The sequence below is a fragment of the Podarcis gaigeae genome, assembly GCF_964106915.1.
Source record: "Podarcis gaigeae genome assembly, chromosome: 3".
NCBI classification, from domain to species: Eukaryota; Metazoa; Chordata; class Lepidosauria; order Squamata; family Lacertidae; genus Podarcis; species Podarcis gaigeae.
In genome coordinates, this window is record NC_139680.1 from 67,033,859 (window position 1) to 67,046,700 (window position 12,842).

At 42.1% G+C, this 12,842-nt stretch overlaps 1 long non-coding RNA gene across 1 annotated transcript; it reads right to left on the reverse strand.

Annotated features, from left to right (window-relative positions):
- Positions 1-8,306: 8,306 nt before the first annotated feature.
- LOC310841696 lies at positions 8,307-11,586 on the reverse strand. Its single transcript, XR_014562701.1, has 3 exons — positions 11,546-11,586; positions 8,763-8,805; positions 8,307-8,368 (listed from the first exon to the last, which is right to left on the reverse strand). It is a non-coding gene; the product is annotated as an uncharacterized lncRNA (long non-coding RNA).
- Positions 11,587-12,842: the final 1,256 nt, after the last annotated feature.

Consider the following 12,842-nt stretch of genomic DNA (forward strand, 5'->3'; position numbering starts at 1 on the left):
TCAGGGTGTTGGCAGGGGTGAAAGGAAGGTCAGCCCTGATTGCCCACTCAAGTTGGCACAAAGGCAGGCAGGAACATGGGGTGGAGTGAGGGAGCTTGGGGTGAAACAAAAGGTCAAGCTTGCACATTTTCTGACAATTAACCCGTAACTTCCCAACTTCCCATATCAAGAATCTTGACTACTACCAGATGAAGATTTAGGGCAGCGCTACCAGTTCACCACACTGGGCTATGGTTACCAGATGTCCCCATTTACAAAGTCCCCGGACTTTCCCCGGACAGTCCCCGGATTTACAAATCTGTCCCTAGACAAAATCTGTCCCCAGATTTCATTTAATGTCCCCGGATTTATATTTTAAGTGTTGTAGATTTATTAGTAGGGAATGAATGTTGTGTGATTGGTTCAACGGCACAAGACACATCATATGGGGACATCTGGCGAGGCAAAAAAGGCAGGCGCCATGGCAGCGAGCAGCTCTTGAAGCCAGCCAGAGCCAACTGTACTACCAGGCTGCTGAGACTACCGCTGCCGCTGCCGCTGCCACTGCCGACGGGGAACCGGGGACGCCCAGCGCATCAACTGGGGGAACTGCTGACCCCCCCAACCCAAATCTAGCCTGGAGCAGGAGTGCCTGACCACCCAGCCGACTGCCCAGTGGTGCTCCGGGGCCAGGAAAACCCCAGAGCTGATGCAAAGAGAAAAAAGAGGGGAGCCCCGACCTTGCTGCGCTGCCACCCCATCTGCTGAGGAGGAGAGGGAGGAGAGCACCGGGAGGTTAAGGACACATGGCCAAGCCCAGGTCTGACCTGAGCCTACTCCACGGCAGCTGGCACTCCAAGAGAGCAGGCCAGGGCCCAGAGGATGGCCGCACGACAGGGGAGACCACAGAAGAGAAGATATTACTTCTTAATATTTTTTTTTTAATTAACCCTGTATTCTTTGAAAAAAATATGGTAGCCTTACACTGGGCGCCAAGCCTAGGGGCTGCCATATGGTGTCACAACTATGATATAGTGCGTGCACAGAGCAGAAGGCTGAAATCTGAAAGATCCAAGCCCGCCCCTGACAGTTAGGCACAAAATCACCACAAACTCTCCTAGTGCATTGCTATGTATCTATTTATAGATTTGTCATGGATACACACACACACATACATACACAGCTACAGCTATACACATCAACATAACAAATGCAGGTTTGCATTAATAACATGGCAGCTGAAGGCAGATTCACACACAACATTTCTGAATCTGAAAAGTCTCCTGGCTCCACACACACACCCTGTCAACATACCTCAGCATGCCACACTGCCACATTACTATGTGGAGGTGATTTTACAAGAGCCTGGTTGCTTAATAAAAAATGGCAGTGTAGACTCCAATCAGCTTTACCAGGATACAAATATTCCATTTATTTACATCTACAGTATACAATTCTCAATTGCCAGTGCTTGAGGATTGCTCCAGATGGATTGTTTCTTGGTAATCCATCCTTAGAGTACCCAAAGTGAGGTGAGCATTTTAAATATAATCTGAGCTCCAGATGCATGTTGAGTATCTTCTTCCATAGAAGAGACATCTGAAAGAAATGATGATCCCTTTATTGTCCTAAGGATTTGCTCACATAACATGATGGATTTTCACATGGAATAAAAAGGGAGGGGAGGATTCAGACTGAGGTATCTTATTTCAAGAATTCCCAAGAAAACAGCACAACCAGCTATGTGCTGACTGACACAATGTAGCTCATTATAATCAGAGCTATATCTAAATCAGTATAACTAATTATGAAAATTATCTCCATGGATTTTCCCCCTGATTAAACCCACACAGTGTTTCTCCTTCTCTGAACATATTTTGCCACATGCCTTCACTTCAAATCTGCTGTGGTAATGTCACAGTCTGTTTTTTTTAAAATGCAAAACTGAACTCCCAAACAGGACTTCTGAGCATATTCACAGTGTGATTTTCCACCACCAACAAGAATAATCACAGTCAGTAGTCATTCATTGTAAGAAGTCAGAAACTATGTGTGATATCCAGTGTTAATCAATCATAGAGTAGACCCACTGAAAGTAGACTTTATTTCAGTGGGTCTCGTTTGGGTATGAATTAGTTGGATATCACTCTACCTTTGACATCAAGATACTCTTGAGCCACTGTGATACCACATCCCAATTATACACATCCTGAAAGGGTGTCTGGGTTTTTGACGGGGGGGGGGGGGCAGAATGATAGAAGAAAACACCAAAGAGAACATGATTGTTCTAATGCAATCAGGTCTCCTTTCAAGCTGCTGTCTTTGTTTTAATACCATTGAAGCTGTGAAACATGATGTTGTGCATGTTTATTCAAAAGTCTCCACACATTCAATGAGGCTTTTCCCCACGTTAGGTGATGTCAGGTGTGAAGAATTCTTTCCCTCCCCTGATGGCACCAAGGAGCAGGGAGAAAACAAGAAAGTTCTTACTTATGATTTATTTCAGTATCACGGTGAAAGACAAATAATCCTGTCATTCCTCACTGATGGCGTTGCTCACACTGAGCTCCTCCCCCTTCACTCTTAGCAACAACACCTTCCTCTGCAGCTTCTGTCCATGGTCAACTGCCTCTGTGCCCTTTGTACTTGCACACGTAATGAACACCACATTTGGGGGGAAGGAGGGTCAGTTATGCTATCCAGTGACGTGTCAGTTAGCTACTCTGCCTCCCCTCCTCCTCCTAACACCTCATAACTCTGCTGTTCACCTGTCTCTGAGCTATCATCTTCCTCAAAGCTCTGCTGTAATTTGAGACTGCCTCCCTTTTCTTTGAGAGTTACCGGAGAAAGGGGGGTGACCTCCACCATTCCTCCTCCTCTTCAGTCCAGTCCCTGACAGGTGAATAGTTAATAATTTAGATCCTACTTTTCTATTACCTGGATAACTTTAAAAGAGGTTTAGACAAATTCGATAAAAGTACATTAATTCTGAGGCTGAATAAAAATTAAGGGTCAAACTATATCTATCTATCTATCATCTATCTATCATCTATCTATGAGGTTTAGACAAATTCATGGAAGATAAGGCAAGCAATGGGTACTAGTCATGTCAGCTGTACTGGAATCTCTACAAGGCAACATGATTCAAAGTGCATAACCCTGAATCACTTAGTGGCACTTTAGTCATCCAGATATTTTGAAAAATGCTGCAGTCATTTTTGAAAGCAAAAGCAATGTATCTAAACTTTCCATAACACCAGGGTGGGATAACGGAGAGAAGAGGAGAGCAAATACAAACCAGTACAGTATGTTTAATAAGTACTGTGCACTGATGAGTTTCTAGGACAAAGGCCGATATTCCATGTGCATTCATCTGGGGTGTGCTGTTTTAAATTCTTATTTTCTTCGTATTTCCTTTTTTGCATTGTTTGAATTCTTCTTTTATCTTGCTGCACCCCCTGCATCTGCTTTAAATTATTACTGTATATAAGAACATTAAAAGATCCTTGCCTGATCAGACCAAAGGCCTATCTAGTAGGAATGTGCACCAACCACAATATTCAGTTTCAACTCAGAGCTTCAAAAAACAACACAGTTGGACTTGATGCTTCAAATCCACTTTGTTTCCTCCATCCATATTCACTATTGGGAAGTTTTAAAATGCTTATAACTTTTTTTATTTGACAGAAGTGGATAAAATTTGCAAGCATGGTAGCCCCTCCAGATTTGTGCAAATTACAAGTAAATAATTCCAGGGACTTTTGTTCTGAACGACTCTAAAATGTGATCACCACTCTTCCCCTGCAGAAGGGAACCATCTCTAACTTTTTTTTTCAGAACTGGGTGAAATTTGCATGCAAGGCCATCCCTCTGAGGGCATAAATACTGCCAAATTTGAGAAGGACTCCTTCACTCCTGCTCTTTAAAAGTGAGATCAGTCAGTTGTGCATGAGTGCTTCTTCACCTTTCCCCATTCTGACATCTTACCTCCGCTTAGAGACATAAAACTTAACCTTGCAGTGCTGCTCCCTGCAATAACTACTGGGATTGTAGAACACTGGCCAGTTCCTCTGATTACAAGGCAGACAACAGCCTTATTCCTCTGTGTCCTTGCCCCACTCTGTATTTGCTCTCCTCTTCTCTCCGTTATCCCACCCTGGTGTTATGGAAAGTTTAGATACATTGCTTTTGCTTTCAAAAATGACTGCAGCATTTTTCAAAATATCTGGATGACTAAAGTGCCACTAAGTGATTCAGGGTTATGCACTTTGAATCATGTTGCCTTGTAGAGATTCCAGTACAGCTGACATGACTAGTACCCATTGCTTGCCTTATCTTCCATGAATTTGTCTAAACCTCATAGATAGATGATAGATAGATGATAGATAGATAGATATAGTTTGACCCTTAATTTTTATTCAGCCTCAGAATTAATGTACTTTTATCGAATTTGTCTAAACCTCTTTTAAAGTTATCCAGGTAATAGAAAAGTAGGATCTAAATTATTAACTATTCACCTGTCAGGGACTGGACTGAAGAGGAGGAGGAATGGTGGAGGTCACCCCCCTTTCTCCGGTAACTCTCAAAGAAAAGGGAGGCAGTCTCAAATTACAGCAGAGCTTTGAGGAAGATGATAGCTCAGAGACAGGTGAACAGCAGAGTTATGAGGTGTTAGGAGGAGGAGGGGAGGCAGAGTAGCTAACTGACACGTCACTGGATAGCATAACTGACCCTCCTTCCCCCCAAATGTGGTGTTCATTACGTGTGCAAGTACAAAGGGCACAGAGGCAGTTGACCATGGACAGAAGCTGCAGAGGAAGGTGTTGTTGCTAAGAGTGAAGGGGGAGGAGCTCAGTGTGAGCAACGCCATCAGTGAGGAATGACAGGATTATTTGTCTTTCACCGTGATACTGAAATAAATCATAAGTAAGAACTTTCTTGTTTTCTCCCTGCTCCTTGGTGCCATCAGGGGAGGGAAAGAATTCTTCACACCTGACATCACCTAACGTGGGGAAAAGCCTCATTGAATGTGTGGAGACTTTTGAATAAACATGCACAACATCATGTTTCACAGCTTCAATGGTATTAAAACAAAGACAGCAGCTTGAAAGGAGACCTGATTGCATTAGAACAATCATGTTCTCTTCGGTGTTTTCTTCTATCATTCTGCCCCCCCCCCCGTCAAAAACCCAGACACCCTTTCAGGATGTGTATAATTGGGATGTGGTATCACAGTGGCTCAAGAGTATCTTGATGTCAAAGGTAGAGTGATATCCAACTAATTCATACCCAAACGAGACCCACTGAAATAAAGTCTACTTTCAGTGGGTCTACTCTATGATTGATTAACACTGGATATCACACATAGTTTCTGACTTCTTACAATGAATGACTACTGACTGTGATTATTCCTGTTGGTGGTGGAAAATCACACTGTGAATATGCTCAGAAGTCCTGTTTGGGAGTTCAGTTTTGCATTTTAAAAAAAACAGACTGTGACATTACCACAGCAGATTTGAAGTGAAGGCATGTGGCAAAATATGTTCAGAGAAGGAGAAACACTGTGTGGGTTTAATCAGGGGGAAAATCCATGGGCCACCTACTTCCACCTATTTCCATTTTTAAAAGTGTTTTCCCTCCTCTTCCTTACCACTTGTAGGGTGCAATGATCACTAAAGAGAGACTGAAGATTCTTCTTCCTGTTTTTGACCATTTTAAACAATGTAGTACCTGAGCACTCAGCACCACCTCTGGACAATAGCAGAAAATGCAAGGGAGAACCAAGCTGAAAACATGCTTTAAATGCAAAGCACATAGGAGAGATTAATCTACCAAACAGATTCATAAGCAACAGAACAAAGGCACCACATCTTTTGTAGAATATGACAGAACTGATAGGTGACAAGGAGAAGAGCAGGCTTCTATCTAATGTGAAAATCTAATCAACAACCCAAAGTGCTTACTCTCACAGTTAGAATAATTGCATGTTACACTTTGCAAAGTGGGCTTCTTCTTTGTTTCCAACATCAAAGAAATATTAAGAATCAGATCAATGTTTTTGTCCTTTTGCAAGGCATTAATTTTGGTCAGGACTTCTTCACACTACCAAGGCTCAGAAGTTGTGCTCTCTGAATGGTTACCCCTGATGACACCTACCTAGAATGGTTCAGAGGTTGCATTCACACACCATTTCTGCAATGTTTCCTAACTTAATACCTGCATTATATTTGAGCTTTCACACAACGTAAAAACCAATTCCAGAAAGCTAGTGGAATCCAGTGGAAATTTAGTACTCATTTCTGTATTAATTGCTTCCAGCACAAAACATCAATTTTCAGCCCCATTAACCCAGGAAATCACTGGAGTAAAGTGACAAAATGTGGAGTGGTATATACCAGCCTACAGTTCTTTCCTGCCATTTTCATGGGTGAATCATGGAGGAATAGAGAAGCACACATGTCCGGCAAGGTGGCGGAGTAGCAACACTGTCCAATGGCATTTGTTGTGTCACACCATGTCTATTGCTGTGAATGCAATGTAGTGCAACATGCTGGTTTATCTGTCAAAAAGCCACAGTTCCATAACACAGTAGTTACTGCAGTGCGAAAGGAACGTTAGAAAATGTGACAGAAACCCTACCATCATAATCAAGATTTTGAAACCTGGAGATAAAACAATTCTGGGGGGGAAACCTGTAGTAAAATTAATGCAGCGAGCTCACCTTCAGCCCTCACAAAGTTTACAAAAGAGATACAAAAGTGGTCTCTACTTCATCATAGGCCTGTTTTAAAGGGAAGGAGAGGCCAAGTGTGAAAATCTGAGTGTTCTATTGTCCGTTATAGAAACAGATACACACGAATGGACGATGGAAGTAACTTGGGAGAAAACAGCCTATTGACTTTAACGACGCCAAAGCTAGTGCCTCCTTTGTGCCTTGTATGCAAAAACTTGCATGCCTCCAGCAAAAGTAATGGAACATTAATTGGAAATGCGTCAGCAAAAAACTAAAACTAAAAATACCGTGTCTTGGACATTATTTGAATCTGGTTACATCCCCTTGGGTAATCTGCAACTGCTTATTGAAAAAATTCTAATGTAGTCACTAAGCATGCAGTTGGTATCTCATCTGGCAGATCCCATAAAGCTTCCCTATAAAGATGAACTTGAATTAAAAGCTCATAATGCTTCTACGCATCCAGATAAGTGACAAAGAATGTAATCCTACAGTCTGCTATGCCTGGTTAAGCCTACTGAGTTCATTGGGACTAAGTGAGTAACTGAGTCCAGGGCTGCAGCCAAATCCTTTATCAAAGGGGAAACTGACACAGCTTCTGTAAGCCAGTAAGGCCTTTTAAAGTAGAGTTTGCCAAATGCAAAATTCCAAGAAAACAGCTGTCCCAGAGCTGCAGTCTCTGGAAAAAGAAGAGAAGCTCCTATGTCCAATCAGGAGCCATAATATTTTGAAATAAAGAACAGTCCTACAAAAATAGAGGCTGTGATGGGTCCATAAATTCCTTTTGGAATGTGTGGGTATCATTCACACGTGCATGCAATACCATATTCTTGCACAACATAAAGTCAGCAGGCAGCTGATGATACTCTGGAGCAATGAGAGGCAGTTCTGCAGTAGGCCACAGCCAGCATTGTCAATGACAGGGAATGATACTCTGTGTGGATAAGACTGAGAGGTTTCCAATTCATGCTTCTTTTCCCATTACATCCACTGCTGCAACAGGAATAATTAGAAAAGGGATAAGTAGAACACTGACCCTGCTCTAACCCAGAAGAGACAGACTTCTTGAGCCAGTCTCTCCCAACCTGTTGCCCTCCAGATGCTGTTGGACTACAATTCCCATAATTCCCTGACCATTGGCCAAGATGGAAGGAGGTGATGGGAGAGTCTAAAACATCTAAAGGACACCCAGCTGGTCTAAATGCACAGCTTGGTGTTGACCTCCACATGGAGTTATTTCTGGACCATGCTACTTCAGACTTAACAGGTGGAGAAGCCCCATGCTCTCTACAAACATCCCTGCATGGAGAAAACAAGAATATTAGAAATAGGATTTTTGAAAGTAGCTCTCAACCCTGCTTCTCTTTCATACAAAGGGGGTCCAAGAAGACCTAAACCACACAGTAGAATTGTTCCTTAAAACGAGTGTGCCTTTTTTGTACCAGAATGAAGCAGCTCCAAGTGTTTAGCAACAGAAAGCTAAAATGTCTTCGGTATAACTCTTAAAAGTTATCTCCTTAAAAATAGAATTTTAATGACTTCATTCAACCTCTTTCATTTCCCAAGCTGTTTAATTAAAGTGACTCGGGTGGTAAGCCCTCCAGGTACAGAAATGAAGATTTTGAAACAATGATTGCTGCAGCCTGTTTTGAACCCCTGTGAAAGAGAAGCCTACGAATAGAAACAAATAAATAAATCACACAACAGCGTCACCGGGTATCCAGAGGAGGGAGGGCAGGAGAAAACTGCATTTATTCAATGAACATGTCACCCACAGCCTAAAAATAATTGTGTGGAACAGGCTCCAGGAAGCCTGCAGGTTGTGTGGCACTGGAGAGGAGATAAACTCTAAATAGAAAGACAGGGGTAACAGTCTAGGAGAGGTTTTCTTTTCTTCAGAAAAGAAAATTAAGGGTGATAAAAAGCTTCCATTTCCCCCCCTGCATATTGCTGCAGAAATGTGGAGAACTGAATTTAAGGCTGGAAAAATGAGAAACTGGGAGAAAGGAAGTTGGCAAATCCTTTGATTCCTAGGTGGGTGAGAACTTACCAGACCAAAGTTCTTTCTTGGAGATCAGTGGGTTTCCACAGCTCTGGAAAAAATGAAATGTTTTGTTTTGCCCCTTACATGCTATCCATAGGAACAAGCATAGGTGCATAGTCTTATACTAGGTCAGGCAATTGGTCCACATAGCTCAGTATTGTTTTCCCTGATGGACAGTGGCTCTCCAGGGTTTCAAAGAGGCTTCTTTCCCATATCTACCTGGAGATGCTGGGCACTGACCCTGGGACCTTCTGCATGCAAAGCAGATGTTGTGTCATGAGTTACTGCCATTCCTCAAAGAGCTGTCCTTTCTTCCAGTAGCAACACCAAGGGTTAAACAGCTCTCTTTTTGAGGCTCTGGGGTTCCTCCCTGGGCAAGAAGATATCAAACTCCCTTCTCTTGCAGTATTCAACTTTTCCACTTCGACACTGAAGGGAGCCCTTTCCTCTCCCCCACCTCAATTTGCTATTCCAGTTTTGGGTCGCAACAAAAAGTTGAATTCTAGCTGTCTGGCCACACTGAAAGAGACACAGCATGTTCACTCAAGTGCTGCAGATCTGTCCACTGGGTAGAGAGTTAAGTCAAGAAATAGTGGTATAATTTTAGTGAATCTGGTTAAGTTTTAATTTTGTTCCACAGGGGGAGATGTGTTATCTGTTTAGTGATGAATGTTGCTCAATGAAATTACAAAGTGGGGTAGAGGGAGAAAGACTGTGGCAGCTGCAACCATTCCAGAAGGCAGCCATTACTATTGCCAACCTCTATAAAGTGTGAATGCCTATCACTAGAGTTTCAAGGTAGAAGTCCATATTGGCTACCAGTGCGACATAATGAGGATGTGTCAGCTTGCATTAAAAAGCACAGAAGAACTATTTGCTAGAGGTCTGCAGGGCTCTAAATATCATAAGGAGCCTTCAGAAGTAGAGGAGTTTTCCTGCTTCAGACTTTTACACTCCAACTCTGGGGGAGTGAATGGCAATAACGGTGCAGGCAAGGCTATGGAGCGTAGCTTGTTAAACCATACTTAGGTATTGCTTTTACATGCAACATCATTTTTCGCTCTCTTGGCTCTCAGCTGGAAGAACATCACCTTCACCAAGCTTTGACAGGATCTCTTCCTTCAAACCTGAGAGAGAAGCCCAGCTACCAAGAAATCATCTCCTGTCAATAGCTCCCATTACTGAATCATCAATCAATTACCCTTGGACTCTTAATGAGTCATCAGCCTGAAAGAAGAAACCAATTTAGGCACAATCCACTGTGAAATTTTCCTGCTCTTTGGAGTGAATGGGAATATCTTTTTTTATATATATGTGGTATATTGTGCCCTTTCACACCAATTAAAAATTGTGTCTTTTTTTTGTCACTTTGATCTGGCTTATGTGGGAATATTGTGTTACTAAATGTGGGAACTGTCAAGAGGGAAAGTAATAAAGAAAGTTGGAAATTTTGTTATGTTCTTCTTAGTTTCTATATAGAGATTTCAGTCCACGCTTTACCCAGAAAAATAACACATGCAGGAAAATGTGACATATTATGACTTTCTTACTCTGTTATGCAAGTCAGGCACAAACAGGGCAAGGATCAGGCACTATTATGATTTGGTGGTGGTGCTGACTGAAAGTTTCCATCTGGGTCATGCACTCACATTATAGAGGATTTGTGTTCCATGGTGAAGAAAGTTGATGCAGGCATGGGTGGCTAACCTAATACCTCCAAAGGTTGCTGAACTATAGTTTGCATCATCTCTGATCATTGGCCATGCTGGCTGAGGCTCCTTGGAGGTAAAGGGCAGCAACATCTGGAGGACCAGAGGTTAACCACCCCAACATGAAAGCATGTCTTCTCATTCTACATTTCAGGGATAACGCCAAGGTGGCCACCTACACATCACTTAAAAACAGCAAATGCATCCTCACAAGAGAGGACAAAACAGTGCACAGATCTGCATGCAATTTGCATGTGCTTATTTGCAGCTATAGATGCACACTGAGAAATTATTACAATAATTTAAACAGAAATAAAGACAACTCACCCTCTGCGGAAAGACCCAAGGGTCCTGCTGGCCTACTTAGGGTTCTGTCCGGTTGTTAACAGTTGATGGGTGACTTCAGGGCCCATGATCTCCATTCTTATAGTTATGTATGTTTAATTTGGAACTGGACTGGACCAGGAGGGGCTGGTAAGGATCGGTGGCACCACACCCCTGACCTCCCAGCAGCGGAGTCACTACCATATACTAGAGGGTGTGAGGCAGCCGGCAGATTCAACGGCATGGGTGCTTTGGCAGAGGCAATCCAATACTCCTGCTGATACACAGCACCAGCTTCCCTGCTGCCTCACCTTCTCCCTCCCAGTAAGTTGCAGTGACTCCACTGCCAGGAGGTCCTGTGTACAGCTCCTCACTTACTACTCCTGGACTTGACTGGAATGTCCTTCAAATAAAAGAAAATTTAAAACAGAGGACTGACTGTTGTCTGTAAAGGAGTCACACCTTCCCTCAGCATATAAGAACAAACAAAAGAGAGGCAACATTAATTAAGGATGCTGTCTGTTGTGACAAGTATTTGCAGTGGACATAGCAGAGGCAAGAATAAGTCTTATCTGTTGTCCAGCATATGGACAAGACGTTCTTCGTAATCTATAACTAAAAGAAGGAGACGTGTTTGTTGCTGTCCATGTTGGCATTCACAGTAAGACAGCATCAGTAAATGGCTAAGCGCTTCTTTTTATTCATCTAGCTCCTCAACCATCTCAGCCTATGGAAACAGATTATTGGTTAGATTACCAGTAGTACTGTCAGGACTGGTGGCCTCATCCTGAAGGAATTGAACTGAAAAATTGATCTTGGCTTGTGCGTGGAACTGACTTTATCTATTAGGGAAAGAAAGTCAAAAACTCATTTAGTAAATATGATTGGCTGTGTTTATCAGTAATTAGGGACAGGTTGAAAAAGACTGGGACTTCAGTGTGTACGCTGGGCCTCACCTTGAGTGCTTTATTTTCTGAGTTTCTTATAAAGGACTGTGGGCTACTAAAAGATTCTATCTCCAGTCTTAAAGTCACCCAAACATTTCTCATCCACTGAGAAAAACAACAATGGTTATGTCCTCTATGTGGCCTTGATAGAACACAGAAAGTATTCACATCTTGTTTTGAACTGCCATTTCTTTCCCCCCTCAGTGTCACTTCCCATTCACTCTGCTGAAACCTCTGCCATTGTTAAAAATTACCACTCCCCCCCTCACTTCTCCTCCATCCCTGGTCTACTCAAATGTCTGCTGTTGTTAAAAACTACCACTGTGGTACAGCACTACAAATACTCCAATGGGGACTGTGTAATGATAGCCGTCTTATGATCTGAAAAGTAAATTAGGCTTTGATCCTATACACTCTTACTTTGAGAGTAATAACCATTCATTTCAGAGGAGCTGGTGCTTACTTCTGAGTAGACATGTATAGGATTGTGCTGTTATCTAATTCCCAAGCCTTTTAATATTTCTATTCACAAAAATTTTGCCCAGAAATTTCAAATCACTACAGAAAAACATCCCCTGCTCTCAGGTTTACAAACTAAAACTACATGACACAAATGGAAAGTGGTTTAGAAGGAATGAGGAAATAAGCAAACTTGAGTTCAGGTTCTTCGCTACAATTTCTAGTTATTATGCACCTACTTTACTAGTAACTTGAGATGGTATCGTGTTAGACATCTTAGGCTTTTGTTCTGGCTCCCAAATTCTATATTCTGGCCACAAGGCTTCTCCTTGCACCACAGATCTATCTTCAAATATCTTCCCCGCACTGACGAGACTTTATAAAGTCTTTATTGTTGTTTCAGAACACGCTTTTACTGAATTTAAATTAAACTATGATATTTTATTTCTCCAATATATATGATACAATTTGGATTTGAACCACCTGAAACATGTGGTGAGTCATAGAATAGTTTGAGCTGTTACCTTTGGTCAAGTTTTGATTGCTTCAAATAATTTTTTTTTAAAGCAAACTTTATGAATTAGTATTTATTTGATACACAAATTAAGCTAAGAATGGAATGGTAAAAGCAGTGGTTTAAAATATCT